This window comes from Phocoena phocoena, chromosome 21 (genome assembly GCF_963924675.1).
Source record: "Phocoena phocoena chromosome 21, mPhoPho1.1, whole genome shotgun sequence".
NCBI lineage: Eukaryota > Metazoa > Chordata > Mammalia > Artiodactyla > Phocoenidae > Phocoena > Phocoena phocoena.
Window position 1 is genome coordinate 25299309 of NC_089239.1, and position 19025 is coordinate 25318333.

Sequence of the window (19025 nt, forward strand, 5' to 3'; positions counted from 1 at the left end):
ACTGTTGCTTTAGTAGCTTCGCTATGGATCACCGTAGTCACCCTTATGTTATGGGAAACTGATGTGAGTGGAGTATTCATACCCCTTTCCAGACCTTAAAACCTTTATCTCCTTTTCTTCCCTCCTGCTTTGTGTTGTTTTTGGCCCATGTGTAAATTCAGCATGTATTTGTAAACCCATCGAGACCGTACTCTTGTTGTCTGTGTGGTTGGTATTGATCTTCACCTTTCTAGCTTGTCACCAACTCTCCTGTTTCCTTGTTTCTGTCTGGGGTCATTTTCCTTCTCTCTGACAACTCTCCCAGTTTGGGCTTTAGTGAGCATCCGTTGGCAACAAATTCCCTCCCTTTTGGTTTGCCTGGAATTGTCTTCATTTTCCTTTTCCTTTTTAAGAATGAGTTCTCAGGCTATGGACGTGCAGGTGGGCAGTTATTTTCCCTTAGCTTTTTAGTGATGTCACCCCCGTCTTTCCCTTTCCGTGTTTTACTGGGAGGTCATCATGTTGTATCGTTGCTTACTTGTTATGTCTCAGCTTCTTTTACTACGTTCTCTTCGTCTTTGCTGGGGCCTTCCCGCTGTACTTGCGAGTACCTGCCCACACCTGTGCAACCCGTGCACGGCTACGATGCAGGGCTCTGGGGGCTTGTCACTTGTAGTTAACAGTCCCTTTGGGCCAGAGATGAGGATTGGTGGCTGTTCATTATCCCAGTTCACCTCCCGTGGCTTTCTGAAAATCCGAGGAGGGAAGGGCAGCCCTCGGTCCATCCGTGCGCGTCTACAGGACTGGGCGCTGCTGAGTTTACACGCCACTCTGATGTCGGAGAAGGACCACGAGACTCAGGAATGTCACGCTTTGTAAGAAATGGAAGTGCGCCAGCCGCGTTAGGGTCCGAAAAGTTACGTGAGACTCCAACAAACCAAGTATCCTTACTCTAAATATATAAACCTCACTTTTTTGTCAGATACACTTTTCTGAGTTTAAAAATAATACGAACATGAGAAACGTGTAATATTACTTTCTGAGATAAGCATTATCAGTCTGATATAATTCTGTTGTTTTCTTTTGGTGTTTGTAAACGTGTGTAAAATGCACACTCATATGTACACATGCAGAGGGTATCATGTCATCTGTGTGGCTTGGCTTTCTGCTTTGTTCTTCCAATACTGTGTAGTTAACAATTTTATATTTCATTAATTTTTTTTCAAATCATCATAGGTAATGACTGGCTTATATCTCACTATGATTGGATTTTTATTAACTTCACTATGTCCCTATTACCAAACACTTGGGTGGTTCTAGGTTTTAACAACTACTATTAGTGCTATTGCTATAAGCCTCTTTTTACACAAATCTTTGACTTCATTTCTGATTATTTCATTAGAATAAATATTAGAAGTAAAACTATAGATCAAATGTTAGGAACATTTTTAAGGCTCATGGTATATAAAGGCAAATTACCTTTCTGATTGTTTGAACAAATTTATATTTCTGTGAGAATTTTATGAATACTTTCCTCACCCCCATCTCAGTAACAATTAAATCTCAGTTCAGTTTTCATCTTTCCCAAATTAAAAGGCGACAGCTGTATCTTGTTTTAATTCTCATCCCTTTATTTCCTAGAGAGCACAATGTGTGTTCAAATATTTACTAGCTATTTACATTTCTTCTGTAAGTTTTATTTTCAGACATTTATCTACTTTGCATAGCAAATAGAATGTTAGTGATTTTCTTAACGTCTTCTAAGAATTTTTTGTATAATGTTGCTACAAACATTTTCTGTTATTTTCTGAGATATGTTTCCAGTTGGGCTTTTGTCTTTTTATTATGTACGTACTATTTTTAACGTATGTAAATTGTGATGTAGACTCAGCTTTTCCCTTAGAACATACCATTCATTTGCTGGGTACTTAACATGCAGGTTGAATGGATCATCTTACCTCAAAGAAACAACATTAAATATTCAAATAGGACGAAGTACAGTCTCAGAAGCAGTGAATAATTGAATGATTTTTATTGTATTCTGTGATCTGATTCTTGCAAAATAGGAAGATATCTATTCTTTTTTTTTCTTGTAGGGGAGGAAAAATAATTTCCCCTCTACTCTTCTAAGTAGTTGGCTGAGACCTCTTACGATAAAAGACAGCTTCCACATATCAGTGATATTGTACAGTATTTGTCTTGGTCTGACTTATTTCACTGATCATAATACCTCCAAGTCCATCCATGTTGTTGCAAATGACAAAATTTCATTCTTTTGTATGGCTGAGTAGTATTCCATGAGAGATCACCTCACACCTGTCAGAATTGGTATCATCAAAAAGAACACACATAACAACTGTTAGTGAGGGTGTGGAGAAAAGGGAACCTTCCTACACTCTTGGTGGGAAGGTAAATTGGTACAGCCACTGTGGAAAACAGTATGGAGGTTTCTCAAAAAACTAAAAATAGAACTACCATATGATCCAGCAGTTGCACTCCTGGTTAGATATCTGAAAAAAACAAAAATACTAATTAGAAAAGATAACATGCACCCCAATGTTCATAGCAGCACTGTTTACAATAGCCAAGACGTAGAAGCAACCGAGATGTCCGGCAGATGAATGGATAAAGGAGATGTGGTATGTATATACAGTGGAATAGTACTCAGCCATAAAAAAGAATGAAATGTTGCCATTTGTTATTTAAGTTTTGAGTATGTGCTGTTTGTGTGAGAAAACCAATCACTAGGCACTAGGCTGACTTGGATGGTGGGAGAGGACGTTGACCTGGGAAGGTGGACAGGGTGGACCCCAGAGCATATTTCCAGTGCTTCCCTTGGGCAGCCCTCATCAAAGGAACCTCACTGCCCTCGGGGCATGCGATGGGAGCTGGGGCGCTGTCAGCGGCTGCTCACCTTGGGTCCTGGCTCTCACTGGATATTTATGGCAAAGACAAGTTCAGTTAGTCTTTGAGTTATACTTTTGAAGTTTGGGTTTCAGCTGGCATTCTGCTTTATTTTGTTTTGAACTCAGAGGGTCCTCAGGAAACAAGCCTCGTGATGTGGCTTTTTCTTCTTGCTGTTCCTAACGAATCATGATCTCTTACTCCGAAGCTTACGCCTAATTCCTCTCCCTGGCTAGTCGTTCCCTTACTTCACATCAGTTTCCTTCCAATTTGCTTTATTGCCTGTTGCATCTGAAGAGCGATGCCCCCAAAGTACAGCGTGCTGCTCCCCCAGGAAGGCTGGAAATGTCATGCTCTGAGCTCCTGTCCAGCTGGCTTTCCCCTCGCGCCTCTGATGGGACACAGTCAGGTGTGAACAGGAGCCGGACGGCAGAGGGTGCAAGTGGGAGATGAAGGGACAGGTGTGCTCGGGGCAGTGGGTTGAATGAAGGCGGTTTGCACAGGAAGTGGAAATGTCCGGGGAAAGATAGAAGGAAGCAGTTACGGGCAGGCGTCTCCCCGTGGGGCACGTGACGCTAAATGCGCTCAGGAACTGGACCAGTGCATGAAATTCAAATCAGTCTTGTCTAGGGGACTTCCCTGGCCGTCTAGTGGTTAAGACTTTGCCTTCCAGTGCAGGGGCTGGGAGTTTGATCCCTGGCTGGGGAGCTAAGATCCCGTATGCCTTGGGGACAAAAAAACCACAAAAATTCCAAAACGTAAAACGGAAGCAATATTGTAACAAATTCAATAAAGACTTTAAAAGTGGTCCACATCAAAAAAAATCTTAAAAAAATAAATTAATTAAAATCAGTCTTGTCTAATTTGAAGAAATATTTCCTCAGACCTTGAGGATACGTGGTTCTTGCCGGACACAAGTTGAGTAAACAGAGTCCTGTCTGAAGAGAAGCTGGTCCTGTCCCTCCCCTGCTCTGGGCCCATGATCGGGGTACCCGGCCCAAGCTGGGCTACAGCACACATGCCCTACACAGGCTTGCTGACCCTGTGCCGTGACAGCTGAGAGTGGAGACAGCTTTCCTGTTGTCGGGGGTCATCCGAGGGCACTGATGTTTCCGCTGGCTTTGAAAAGCTTGCACTTCGGGGCAGGATGAGTGCCTTGTATAGGGTTGGGTCATGTTACCAGTGGGGTGGTGCCAGGGAATTCATCTCTGTCCATGGTGTTCACGTGTGGGACACCGTCCTCTGGCCTCTGTGGCCGTTTCTAGACATCGAACAAGCGCAGTGGGGGTCGGACATTTAAGACCATGTGAGGGAGGACGGGAGACCTGAAAACATCTTATCACACAGACCAGTCTCTCACCTTTCCCTGAAGGATTAAGTGGACGTTTGTGGCCCCATCTGCATGGACGGCTGCCCTGTGGGCAGGGGATTGAACCTGAAAGGCTGAGGGTGGCATTTGGTTTTCGTCGTGACTGTTTCCTAGTGTGTATTAAGTGTGTGTCGCGCGATGTCAGGGTCTGCGTGTCCCCTGACGTTCTGAGTTCAAGGAGTCGTCCTCGTATAAAGGGAGCAGTTTTTCAACTGAATTTAGTTTCTGTTTTGGAGGAAAGACTCTCACCTCACTGCTGTGCCCAGGTGAATTCTCTGGCGGTTTCTGTTGTTCCTGGGCCCCAACATGTCCCCAGGCTACTGACCAGAGAACAAGGGGCTGGAGTCGGCTACCTTCCACTCCTAGGCCCGCAGGCTGAGGTCGGGACTGCCCTGAGCCCCCGTGGTCCTGCATGACCGTGTGTACGGAGGGAATGTAAGCTGACACACTGGCCTCTGTCTGACAGCTGACTTGTCAGACACACACATGCACACGCGTTCATGCTCGCACACACTCGTGTTCCGTGTCTAATTTGTATGACTGCGTGACACGGACCTTTCAGGAAGTGTTTGCTGAGGGCCAGGTGCCTGGATTCCCCCAGGTGTCCGCCCAGGACCCTGGCATTTATTCCCCGACTGGGAGCATTTACTGGGGGCGTCCACCTGTCTTTGGCAGCTTTGATGTCAGTTCCGTCTATTCCAGGGGATAGAAACAGTAACTCACGCTTGCTGGTTGGTGGGTTGTCAGATGTCCGGATGACTAAGCTAATACACGTGCTATGTCGAGTCGGTGGTGAGTCCCAGCCGGCCGTGATGAGAGCCCATTTAACGGTATCCTCAGGCCCAAGGCTTTGTTCACACACACATGCACACAGACCCGTCTGGGGGCCCGGGTGTGTGTGTGTGTGGGGTAGTTGACAAGGGCCCCACAGTCGCTGCCAGCTGTCTCCCCCACGGCCCTGGGAGGGCCCCTCGTCCCTGAAGTCTGGATGGCTGGGAGGTGGCCTGAGCTGTGTGGCCACTGCGTCCACCTCCCGAAGGTGCACCCTTCATCTGGACACAGAGGCTTTCACAGGCCACACGCCGTCCCTGTTCACAGCCCAGCAGCCAGACCTGAGTGGCCGGGGCCCCTGGAAGTGTCACTTACCTTCTGGCCAGAGCTTGTCCCCAGCTCGGGCTCTGCCCTGAGGCGGAGGGACCCGGGCGAGGATGCTCCTGGGCTCAGGCCCCTGAATGCAGGTGGCCCTGCGGGGCTCCCTCTGCCGCTGCCCCTGCTACTGGGCCACGTTGTCATCGTGGCCTCCCTGCTGGTGGCTCCCGTGTCCACACGTGCGTGCATCCCGCTGTCTTTCTGGCCCCTCGTGTCCCCTCTGGTGCGTCCACAGCCAGCCTCCCCACTCCTCCTACCCCCTCCCCCCGCCCCCTGCCAGTGTCTGTCTCGGGGCCGGCACCACCCTCCCGTTTCGAGGGACACAGCCGAGAAGTGCCCCCTGCCCCTTCTCGCCGTGATCTGTAACCAGGAAGCTCCAGCGTTAACTTGTCTCAGCTGTGCTGCCAATGTCGTACCGGAGGCGGACAGCCGCCCGCTGGGGAAGTTCATGCAGACGTCCTCGCCCCTGTCCCCTGGGCCCAGAGCCCTCGTGCCGGTAGACGGGCCAGGGCAGGGGGACACCTGTGTCACGGGCCCGGCTCCCAGCTGCGGGCTCCCGCTGGCGGATCCCGGGCGCGTCCCGGGGGCTCCTGCTTGGAAGGAGGGCATTCAGGTCCACCGGGCCGGCGCTCAGACGGTTCTCCCTGCGGTCCTCTCCACCCTAGCTCTCGGACACCAGCCTGTCCTCAGAGCATCCCACCCCCGGGCACTGGGTCTGGCAGCGGATTCTTTTTCTCCCGGAAGCTTTCCTCCTACACACTCAAACCCCACAGTTATAATATTAATAATTCTTCATCTTCATCTCTGGCCCCTCCACTTCCTTCATCCCCAGATGGCTCTGCAAGGAAATCAGGAAGGATCTCCATCACCTGTTGAAATGGAGCCCAGATTCTGAGCCTCAGAGAACAATTTCCTTTTCACGAAGGCTCAGAATTCTCACTCCTGTTCAGTCTCTCTCTTGATAGGATGGTTAAGAGAGAAGCATTTTCATTACAGTTAGGGGAAATTTGCCAACCTTTCAAAATTATCCAGACGGCTTTCTTAAATGGTAAGGAGAATGGCAAAACCCGTTGAGTTTGCTCATAAGCAGCCTTCGCAAGGGAACAGCCTCATTTGGCCAGTGGCACACGGTGTTTCTCAGGTGCAAACTTCACCACCTCCTCAGACTCTTTGCGAGATTTTGGGGACCCCTGAGACCCGCACATCTCAGACCCCCGGGCCTGTGTCCACTGTCTCCCGGGTTCCTCCCTGGCCCTCCTCAGTTAGATCTGCCTTTTCCCGCTGGCCCCCATGCCCTGGCCTGTGAGCCCCCTGGCTGTGCGGCTCACACACCCTCTGACTTCCCAGCAGTGGCCCCGTCAGCCATATGTGCGGCTCCCCGTGGGTTCCCGTGGGGCAGGCTGGCCACGCCCTGCGTCCCAAGCATCCCCTCTGCCCAGCTCAGTGAGCCTTCGGGCACATGAGGGTTGAACCAGAGAACTAATACACATGCAGGTGAACCGTCCTCAGGGCATCCTGGTGCCCCATCCTCCCGGGGGCATTGACCACCTGCGTCCTCGCCTCTGAACTGTCCAGGCTCCCTGCAGCATGGGACTAGGAGGGAGGGTGTGGCCTGGGGCCTCTTCCAGGGCAGACTGCCAGGGGTCCTTACAGCCTCCTGCACCCCTGCTATTGTCAACCTCAGGAAACTCATTCTAAAAATGTTCCCTGGAACTTTCCAAAAACGCTCTGTTGCAGGAGGATATTTCAGGGAGCAGGTCTGGATGCAGTGTAGGCAGGTTGCTAGGCAACTGTGAGTCCTACCACATCTGGCCGCATCCCCTTAGCGCCTGAAATGAGCTGAGAGGGAAGAAAGTGTCACCGACCATGGGGCCTGCAGGGCTGGGAGGCTTATTCCAGCAGCCTTAGAACGTGCTGGGGTTCTGTGTGTGGACAGTAGGAAATCCTGTCAGGCCTTAATTTTCTAGGTCGTAGAAGTTGAATGTTGCAGCTATTGTAAATGCAGGAGTCTCTCCCAGCACCCTCTCAGCTCCCTGCTCCTCAAAGGCTTCTAGCCCCTTAAAGCCTGAGGTGAGCAACGGCTCCCGAGGGAAAGCCCTGCCCTCGCGGTCCCCGTGGTGGGGACACTCCCGCCAGCGCTGCGGCTCTGAGCCCAGGCGCGCCATCGGCCAACACTGCTGGAGTGCATCCGTCTCGTGGGCAGAACGGAAGCCAAAGGCCTCGAGAGTGTAGGGGCAGGAAAACGTAGTCGGGTAATTAGGGTGAATGTGAGCGGTTATCTCCTTTGCTTTAATATGAGTTATTCGACTGCAAGTTTACAAAATTTAGTTTTTAAGAATGGCTGTTTAACTGCCGACTTGTAAAGCTCTTGAGCATTTAAAAGTGCGCTCCGCCCCGCAGGCCTGGGGGCCTCCTCGGCACAGGCATCACGTCCTCGTGTTGGGCCCCGGGTGGGGCTTCCCTGCCCCGGGGCTGGGTGGCTGGGAACCTGGTAGCAAAGAGGCCGGGCTGAGAGCGAGGCCACCTGCTCGGAAGGAGGGGACGGCGGCTGAGCCCCCTGGGCCCCTGCCCTGCTCCCGCCGTCCCGTGTGACGCAGGCTTCTCCTCCTATGTCTCTGTCACCCGCGTGGCTTCCTGTCTGTGGTCTGCGATGCTCAGGCCAGTCCCGAGGCCCTTCCTCAGTCTCCTTCCCTGGAGTCTCCGCGGACCCCTCCACTCTGTTCCCGGCTGCACCTGCCCTGGGGGCATCTCCTCGGCTTCCTCTGAGCTCCTCCTCTCACCTCCATCCTGGTTCTGGCTCGCGGACACCTGGCCACCGCCCGCCCGCGGTTCCAGGACCAGGAGTCAGGCCCCCAGGCCTCCCCCTGCACCCCCTAAGTTATGTTTCTCCTTCTCTCGTTGTGCACCCTGACATTCGCCACCTCTGAACGCCCCACGCTGCCTTTCATGGGGGTGCTCCCGGCACCGCCCCTGCGGCCTCGGACACGTCTCCCTTCACGCTCGCGCCCGGATGGCTTCTTCACCACGTTGACCCCGGTCTTGGTCCATTTGCGTTGCTGTAACAAAACACCACAGGCCAGGCGGCTCATAGACAACTTTATTTCTCCCAGTTCTGGAGGCTGGACACCCAGGATCAGATGTGGTGCCGGGTGAGGCCCCCTTCCTGGTTCACAGACGTCTTCTCCCTGTGTCCCCACGTGGGCAAAGGGCTGGGGGCTCCCTGGGGTCTCTGTTATGAGGGCACTGATCCCATCCTGGGGGCCCCACCCCCATGACCTCTCACCTCCCAAAAGCCCCCCTCTTGACACCGTCACACTGGGGGTTGGGAGTCAATATATGGGTTTGGGGTGATGGAAATATTTATTCCGTATTAACTGCCCTTGACACAGTAAGGCCCTTGTGGGAAGACAGGACCCGTTCGTTTTCTCGCATGGGGAGGGCAGGGACTTACTTGCAGGACCCTAGTGTGACGAGAGGGGGCCCGGGACCTCCTAGCCGTGCTGCCCCTAAGGCCCCACGACGGTGCATCGCCAGCATCACGCTGGCTTCACACCTGGAGGATGCAGTAGACGTGTGGGTCTTTGCCATCCTGCAGCCCCCAACCTCCTCCCCTGTGCCCACAGCCGCCTCCAGGGCAACCTTCCCTCTGTCCCCACCCACGCACGCTCTGGGCTCCCCTTCTCAGAACCCCACACAGGGAACTGGCATCCCGGCCCCTGAATCCTGCTCTAGGACACAAGCTCCTTGAGAACTTAGACCTTGCGTGCTTGCGTCTTTGTGCCCGGGGCCGAGCCTCAGTGAGTGTTTGATTGAGTAAATGATGGGCTGAGTATAGAGGAGGAATGTCCCAGAATCGGGCGGGAACAGGTGCCAGAGGGTGAGAGGACCCTCAGGCGGCATGAAGGGGACACGTCCTGGAGGTTAGCTCAGGCATCTGGTTCACCCCCACCTGGTCCCTTTGGCCCCGTCTTGATGGGAGAGTGAGTGGGAAAGCGTTTCCTAGATGGACTTCCGCAGCCCTGGTTTCACGAGCTCACGTGGGCCATGTTTCCCCATCACTGCCCCTTTGCTTCCATCTGTATCCCTGACTTCCCTCTTCCCTCCACTTGGCCAGGGATGCCCTGAAATAGGCAAGCGCTGCCCAGAGGGGCAGCAGCTGTGTGGGAAGGGCTGTCCTCAGAGCCTGTGCCTGGCGGGGCGGCATCCAGGGCGTCAGGGCCCGGCGTTCCTCTTCCTTTTCCTCAACACGCAGGCTGGCCGTTTCCCAGGCCTCCCCTCTCTGGCCTGGAGCCTTGCGTGTAGGGTTCTGCCAGATTCCTGCGGGGGACAGTTTCAATTAGGCTGAAGTCCAGGAGCCCATTTGCTTAACCAGGAGGGAACGGAAATCTCTGGAAGGCGGTCCTCCCGCGCAGAAGACAGGGCGGATCTGGGGGGGGGAGGGTGGGAGGTGAGCTGGCCTCTGCTATGGGTGTCACCCTGGGTCTGGCTGGCTGCTATGTGTCCTGCAAATGTTCCTTTAATCCTCACGGTGCCAAAGCCTGAGCCTCACGTTTTACATCCTGACCTTAAGTTTAACTGGAAACTGAACACCCTTTCTAAGGGCACATGCCAGGGGTGCAGGAACCATGATTAGAAACTCTCTGTTCCTTCCTCTTAGGTCTGCGGCCCTCACCACCTGGGCCCGTTGGCCAGTCTTAGTTTAGACGGAGTTTGGGGGTCGGGAGGGCCCAGGGTCTCAGCATCTCAGCTGCCGGAGCACGTGCCCCTGACATTGTCCCGGGCCGGTCCGGGTCCTCCTTCCTCTTTGGTGACCGTGACCAGTTCTTAGGGAAATAGCACAAGGCAGCATCATGGCAGGTGCCAGCCACCAGCCTGTGCCCGGCGCTTCCTGATTTAGATCGATCTCCTAAAACAGCTTCGTATTGTGTCAGAGAGGGGACGAGGGGCCTCAGGAAGGAGCCCGGGGCCCGGCCCTGTATGAGGCGCGTCCTAAGTGTTACCCATCTAGCGCCCTGGGTTCCCGGGGAGGTTCAACATCATTCTCCACATGTTCCTTCAGTAACATCTGAAACAACACAGGAGACAGACTCCCATTTTACAGACGAGGACACTGGGTCCCAAAGACATGAAACCACCATCCACGTTCCTACAGCTGGGAGGGGCAGGGCTGGGATTCAACACAGATTCAGTCTGTGGTTTTCCTTCCTAATCGGCCCTGCTGCTGTGTACTTACAGCCATTTGTATAAAGCTCATGTAACTTAAACCATGCCTGGTCAGTGTAAAGTTACCAATTAAAATAAACTATATAATTATTTTGTGGGCTACCCCATAATTTTTTAAAATTTAAAGAATGAGGCAAAGTAAAAAAAAAAAAAAAAAATTGACCCTACTGTGCTTCGTTACATTGAGAAATAAGCAGATATCATCTCATTACATACATTACATACATGCGTGTGCATCTGTGTTTATACATGCATGTAATCTATTGTTTCCCCTGAGATCTGCGAGCCAGAATGTTCATCTATTTATGCCCGAGAATGCCAACTTATACGTGATTTACAGTTAATTTCACTGTATCCTGAATGATTTGGGGTTATTATTGACTAAGATATAACTGTACGTTTCAGGGGGTATGTGAGTGGCTTTATAAATGTGATCTTTTCACGTGTAGAAATTGCTCTTTTAATGACTTTGGACAGTGCTGGAGCGATTGGCTTCGTGTAGGAGCTGCTCCGCCTTCACCAAGTGGCCTGAGCCCATAGGCCACCTCGTGCTCCCTATGCACCCACGCAGCTCTTTAAGGCGGACTTGCCTTTGTGAGTGAACAGCATAAACAGCCCATTGGTGCCCGGGGTCCACAGTCACACCAACCCCGGAGTGTCTGTGATTCCATCCACGCCGACGACCGTAAAGCTTTACTTTCTTGTGATTTCGTCGCTTTAGGGATGACTTTAGCGGAACCCTTACTTTGCATTTTCTAAAGCACATGAGTAGGAGGTCGGTCCCGACACATGGAACTGAAAGTGACTCAGATCAAAGGAAACTTGCGTGGACTGACCCCGTTCAAAGGTACGAACTTTCTTTGGATCCCCTTTGCCTTTTTTGTGTTTCTGGTATGTGAGGCACACGTGCTGACTCTGATGTGAGCGGTTTGTTTCTGAAGAGGCCGGGCCGCTCTTACTCTTTCGGGGGAAGAAAGCAGACTGTCGCTCTCTCTCTTTAAGGGATTTGTATGATTTTTAAAAGGTTATCTGATACAAACGATATCAAAAGTTATTTGATACAAAAAAATACAGAAAATGTCGAGGTCACTAAATTTACCTCTGAAACTGCTGTAAATTTAAGGATTTTATTGGGTTCATGTTTCTCAAACGTCTCTCGTTCTCTTATGCTTTACGGAGCTGCTGTAGTTAAACAATGTGAGGAAAAGCTACCAGGAAAATGACGGTGACTTTTAGGAACTTGTTTCCACCCAAAACTGGTGTGCCCCTAGAACCGATTGCGTCTCGGGTTCCGGAGATGCATCGCTTACAACAGTCAGTCAGTCAACGCGCAGGGCGCCGCACCTGGCCTGTGCCCTCAGGTGTTTGGAGATTTGAGTTTTTGGTGAGGCGTGTACGCGTCAACTCACTGACTAGCACACCCTGGGTGTGTTCAGTGTTCTCTCTGGATTTACACGAGAGAAATGAAATGCCTACAGTGGTCTAAGGTGCCTCAGAAGGAAATAGGAGGAAGCTTTGGCTATTTTAAGTGTGTTTTCATGTCACGCGTGATCAGTGCAGTTAGGTTGAACTTGTGGTTACAGAACTTCACTCATAAGTTGAGTAATTCTAGCGACGGGTTCAGGGAAGAAGTGGTGACTCTCTGTGTTTATTGATGACCTTGGGCAGGTCGGCCCGGTCCCGAGGCTGGTGTATCTCTGCAGGGCCCCTCCCTTCTGAAGGCATCACAGGAAGTCGGCACCGAGTGTCCCCCTAGTGCTGGGACCCCGAGAGGCGCAGGGGTGTGAGGTGCGGGGTGAGAGGTGGTCCTGCCCCGGCCTCACTCCCGCTGATGCTGCTGGAGAAGGGCCTGCCCGTGAGCTGACCACGAGGAAGCCTCCGTCCTCCATGGCTGGAGCTAACGGATCACTGTCCTGCATATGTGCCAACGTAAGACTTTGGGCTGCTACTTACAAGTAGGCAGCGTTGCATCGAAAACACTCGTAAGAACAGAGCAGTTTTCCATGTTGGTGGAAACCCCTGTGAAAAGACCAGGCTGGTTTCAGTCTGTGCCCCGGGCAGTCAGTGACCTGCGGGTCCAAGGTCACCCATTCTCTGCCCAAGTCGGAGGAAGGCCACCCCCCGGTCCAGGGCAGGAGGAGCTGGTCCTTGTCTTCAGGTTTTCTGGGTGTGTGTGTGTGTGTGAGATTTTCTCTGGCCTTGAAGGTTTTTTCAGTGAAGGGAATCTTTTGTGATATTTTTAATTGTAAACTGAGAAGGATGGAGTATGTGTGCTTTTCGCTTTGGATCTCATGTTCATCTGACTGCCAGTTTCAAGGAAACAGCTCAGTTCTTACACAGAGATTCTGGAAGCGATGGTGGCAGTGCCGGTTTTTACTGAAATTTCTGTGCTGGGGAAGGCTTGCTCTAGGACAGGAGGGGTGCGGAGTCTGTATAAATCAAAAAGCACAAAGCCATCCCGCCTGGGTCCTTCATGACCAAACCTTCCCTGGAGGCGTTGCAGGTGACATTTTTTCCACCATCTTGAAGACCAGCCTTAATTTTGTTTTCTGTTTGGTCACGTTCGTTCCTGAAACCTGATTCTAGCAACCAGGTAAGTAAGTGAAGAGTGGGAATACTGCAGGTTTTCCACTTAACAGATTATTTTTTTTTTCCTCCAAGTTACAGCAAAATTAGACTTTTGCTGAATGCACCTACAGTTGTCTAGTATCTTAAAGGATCTGTTTATATCTAATGTGTTCCTAAAGAACATTCTCAGCCCTTGAGCGTAGCTTTGGCTGTATGGTTGCTCTTATAAATTATCCGTAGTAGCAGTCGCTGTAAGGTCTGTCCTACCCTTACGGTTTGCACTCTGGCTCTTTGTAAGCTCGTCTGAGTTTCCCACCAGGCACAGAACCCTCTGGAGAGGAACACTGACTGATCTGTAAACGTGTAAGCCAACCATCACCAGCCCAGGGCCTGAAATGTCGCAGGCTTTCACTGAGTTCCGTCAGAGGGTAGATGGCCAGCGGGAAGATGGGCTGAAATGTCCGCAGGCAGAGCGACAGGTTGTCCTGAGCGTCTGAGCCTCACGATCAAAGGCCCTCTCTGTAGCCGGGATCAAAGGCTGGCACGGCCCGGGGTCCCAGCGTGAGGGCGGGAGGGTCGGGCCACAGGAGCACAGCCTCCTCGCGGAGATGCAGGCAGATTCCACGTTAGAAACCCGCTTCCCGATGCTGCTCGTTGGCAAGCTCGCTCTGGAACAGGAGCGGGTATTGATTCCTCGCTGGCACTACGGCCATGGGGGTTTGAGTGACTGCAGAAAGGAAGCCGTTCTGGAGGCCAGACTCCAGACTCCGAGGGTCTCTGCTTTACGTAGAGTCCAGCGGAGACGGTCCCTGTAAACAGAGCCTCGACACAGCATGCATGAGCTGCTCCCGGGACGCAGCGGGGAGTGAGAGCTCCTGAGAAGGAGCCCTGGGTGCCGGCCACGTGCAGGCGATGGGGACGCACGCGGGAGCAGGCACACCGTGCCGAAGCCCCCATCACAGTCACCCTTAGCGCCTGCTCTTCAGAATGCAGGTTCCTGGGTCCCCCCAAGACAGACTAGATCGGCAACGCTAGGGCAAGGCCCAGAAACCTGCATCTGCGACAAGTGCCCTAGTTACTTCTTGTTTTCATTAAGGTTTGTAAACCGGTGGGTTGGTAATTGGACAGGAGGAGACAGAGGAGAGAAAGCATCCCGAGTGGAGGGGACGGTGCAGGTGGCACAACGCAGATGGGAGATGCCGGGGAGGCTGCAGCTCACCTGCTGCGAACACGCATCCGTTTAGCAGATGTTTGTGTAGCGGTTACCGCGTGCCAGTTTCTGGGTCGGAGTCTGAACCCACTGTGCATCGAGCAGTGGCCGAGCTGTAACCCAGGCTGATGGTGGGGAGATCTTACCTGCGGGAAAGGAGCTTTGCTTGCAGTGAAGGCAAACAAATCAGTCACAGCGACCTGTACCTCTTGGTGAACAGAACTGTACAGCTCACTCACTTGCTGTATCAGGAATGGAGACAAGAGGAGAAGTTAAGTGGGTTTCAGATGATCAGCATATCCAATACAGTAATCTCAGAATCGTGCGAGCTGTTGAGAGTAAAGAACTGCAAATGAAGACGCATTCTGATTCCGTGTCGGGGCTGAGGAAGGCGGCCATGATTTTGTGTGTGTCTTTCTGTTCTACTTCATGGCGTTAAAGTCACAGGGTAGCTCAGCAGTCAGAGGTCTGTGTAGCATGAGCCATCGTCAGATTTATACGGTTGTTGATTTTCCCTGTGGCGCTACTGGGAAGGCATCGGCTGGATCAGGGGATGTTCAGAAGAGCTCGCTTGGGGCCCGGTGACCGTCCGTCGTCCAGGGTTAGTCTACCGAGGAGGCCGCGCTTCCCCAGTCCCGGGCCCTCAGCCTGATTGCCGGGGTGCCCAGCCCTCTCCCCCTGGACCTCCTTGGCATCTGTCAGTTTTAGGGCTTTTTCTGTCTTTCAGCAAGTGCCTCACATCGTCCCCCCGCAGATGCCTGGGCCCCAGAAGTAGTGGCCGCCAGCGTCTGTCCCTGGGGACATGCCGGCCCCCAGACACTCCTGCGGCCGGGACCGCAGGCCCGACGTGGCGGGTGTGGTGATGTGATGCCCCCTTTGATCTGACTCCCGCTTGTGGGGTTTTCTGTCTGTGGACCTGTAGGGAGAGCGGGGCACCTTCGATGACACTGTTCCATTTAGTGGGGAGGGGATAGGCTCACACTCCTGTTTTCATCGTGAATCGCCCTGTTATACTGTCATTTTTATAGAGCATTCATGAGAAATGTCTTTGCAATCACACGTGTTTAAATTATTTTCTTCTTTCTGGTAACGTTAAGTCCCCTGTTGATATCATACAAAAATTTAATCTCTCAGGTTAAATAAATGGTCTCTGGTAAAGACAAGAATAGCTTCATAGTTTCTCACAAAGGGATAATGGTATAAGTAGCTTATGAGTTTTGAAGGAAAAAATAAAGATTCACAAAAGGGTCCTGACATGTGACAAAGCAGCATGACAACAAAAATGGCAGATGCATCAAATTTGCAGGAATAAATCACTCAGAGGTTTTGGTTCCATGAGATTTATCACAAACCCCTCAGCCACAGAGATTTCAAAAGGAAGAGAGAAGCGTGTCGGCTTGGTCAAATCGGATACATTTCAACAGACGGCTCAGATCAGATGCACCCCAACCCGAGGCCCAGATCAGATATAGCCCAGCCCACAGCCCAGACCAGAAGCACCCCAACCCGAGGCCCAGACCAGATGCACCCCAGAGCATGGTTCTTTAAAACTATTGCTCTTCTCTGTCTCCCTTTACTTCTGGGCGGGAAGTTTTCATCTTGGAAGGAAGGAACACACAGCCCGGTTAGCACCGCAGGGAGCAGCTGAGCGAGAGGAAACCGGCCAGGAGAGGGTCCAATGAGGCAGCAGGTGCAGCCCGTCCACTGCTGGGCCGCAGGCGTTGAGACTGTCGCTCCTGGGGCTTCTGTGGGAATGAACAGAATTACAGCCTCTTACAGCCCCAGGGCTTCCCAACAGAAGCTCAGCCTCTTTCCTGAGGATCAGACAATCATAAATGACCCAGGTTGAGTTAATACTTAAAACTGGAGTGAACATAATTTAACTTTATTTTGATAATTATGATGGTGGAACTCTTTAGGGTGGCCAGTGTGAAATCAGTTATTGCTGGTCTGGGGTTTCTGGGTCTGCGGTCAGAGTTCCCTTGGGCAGCAGCCTGTGGGGAAATCCTTCGTAGGGGAGAGGAGGAGATGTGGCCACAGGTGCAGGGGGGAGGGGGCACAGGTGCAGGGGATGAGGCAGCTCTGAGAGGCCCTGTGCCCACCTGTTGTCTTGTTATGGGGATAAGTGTAAATAAATAATGTCTGTCTTCTCCTGTGAGAATGAAAATTCTATTGTTTTCCTCCACTAAAGTAGTCAGATAATAGTAGAGACTTTGGAATGAAGTACAAAAATAAATTCGGTTTTCCCATGAAATTACTCTAGGCTTCCCCTCCCATGACCCACCTCATGTCTCCAGACCTGGGAGCATCTACTGTGGTAAATGTGAAGATTTTTCTGGGGATACTTGTGCCGTGGGCCACACAGTCCCTTACTCGTAACCCAGGGCGAGCACAGGACCATCCTCACATGTGGGAACTTGTAAACTGCCCGTGTAGGTGAGACGTGCCCACTGGCTCCTTTCGTGGGGAGGCCTTGCACACCTGTGCGGGCTTGGTTTCCGAGAATCTCTGGCACATCAACCAGGAGCCCTGGGTGAGTATCGTCACCTGGGAAAATGACGCTACCTTTATATTTGTGAGCAGAAATACCGTCCACTTATAAACAGGAAACTCCGCCATGAAAGCCTAACGGGATCTCCTGATCCACTCCTGCTATGAAAAGGTGTTATCATGAGTGTCTTCGGCTGTCATCCGCGGGGATGGAATGTTCTGGCCCTGCCGTGTGTCCCCCGGGGCATGACAAACACCAGACTGTCCCGGAGAAAAGGAGCGAGGATCGCGGTGGACATACCCCTGCGTTGCGCCGGGACTCGGTTCCATCCAGTCTTGGGGACGATGTGTGTGGCTACATGTCGCACCTTCAGGAATGACTAGATCCGCTCTGAGTTGGTGGTGCTCAAGTGTGCCCGGCGGCCGGCCCCTCGCGGTTAAAGTGAATCCCAAATGACAGCTGTTTGGCTGCTGGTGTCTATAGAGTACAAGGAGTTTGGATTTAAGCGAACTTCTCCTCGGGCCGTGAGTCCACCCTTTGTCACCCACGCGTGTCGCCTCCACGCACGTGGCTGTGTACCACGGGAGGAGCGAGCGCTCCTCTCGGCGTCCTGGCCGCCCGCGGGGACAGAGGGGAAGCGCCCCAGCGCCCCTTACGTGCTGGTGCCGGTCCAGGCTGGTGCCACCAGCCCTGTGAGGTCTACACTGCAGGCGGCTTCTCGGTGCTTGAACAAGACGTGGAAGGAAGGATGGAGCAGGGAAAGGTTCTGGCTGGGGGGACGGTTCTCGGAGGTCCTCCCTCTCAGATTCCTCGTGGACGTGACGGCTTCGTGGCCCCACTAGCGCAGCCGAGCCCTTTGCTTCCTTCCTCTTCCCTCCTGGGGACAGAAGCCAGGGCGACAAGGGCGCACCGCTGGGCTCTGCCTCTTGTCGTCCTCGAGACGGGCAGAAAGCGGGGTGCACATGAGTCACCCAGGCCTGTCGGAGGCTCCGGGCATGGTGGTCGCGCTCCCTCCACGAGGCCCTGAGGTGACAGAGGTGAAACCTAGAGACGCGGTCCTGCTGAATCAGACATGGCCGCGCGTCTCCAGGGATGGGCAGCCAGGCGGCCCCGGGAGGGTTCTCGGGCCTCGGCCACAGGCGCCTTCACACATGCTCTGGACGGCATTAGGAACCGGGGGTCTCCGCACCCTGGAGGGCAACTGCTAGTGTGTTAACGTTTTTAATTACACTTCTTGGTGTAGAACAATAGCGCCAACAGAGTCCAACATCTGTATAGGTACATAAACATAGAACTGCATTTTACATATATGTCATCATATACGAAATGTATAATATATGACATTTTATATGTGTTACCGAGCGCAAGTTCATGTGCCCGACACACAGGCCAAACAAACCAAGATGTCGGCGCTTGGAGCAGAGAAAGGTTCATTGCAGGCCATGCGAGGAGACGGGTGGCTCATGGCCCTGAAATCCCCAAATCCCTAAATCCCTGAAGGGTTTCAGCAAATTATTTTTAAAGGCCGGATGGGTGGGGGGCTCGCAGGGTATGTGACCAGCTCAGGCACAATTCTCTGATTGGTTGATGGTGAGGTCACAGGGCGGGCCCACAATCCTTAGGCACCAAGATGTCTGGGGGCTATGTGCTCATGGGCATCAAGTAGTTAATTTCTTCCACTTGGTGGGGGTCTCAGCATCTGAGAAGCAACTCAGGAAGCGTGCATCAGATACCTCAGATAGAGAAGAGCTACAACAGAGGACGTGGGGGAGGGCTCTGCCCCGGGCAGGCCCCAGAGGGTCGTGCTCGGTTACATGTATAATGCGTGACAGTTCTCTAGACAATTACCTATGTAATTGCAGGTATATGTTTGGTCCAGAGGTCCTAGTCCCTGAGGACGGTCAGCCCTCAGCAGGTGAGAGACTGCCCTGGGCGCGTTTAGAGCCTGTCCCACAGCTCAGCTCGGTGGATGCCTCGTGCCCCAGTTGCACTTTACTTTGGATTCTTGGCCAAAGACACATATTTATTTATCTTTTCTCCATATGTTCCTGCAGTATTTTTTGCTCAGGGGATGAATCGTTATCAGTGAGCCTGGGTGTTTCATCAGGTTCTCCACGTAGAAAACGTGCACC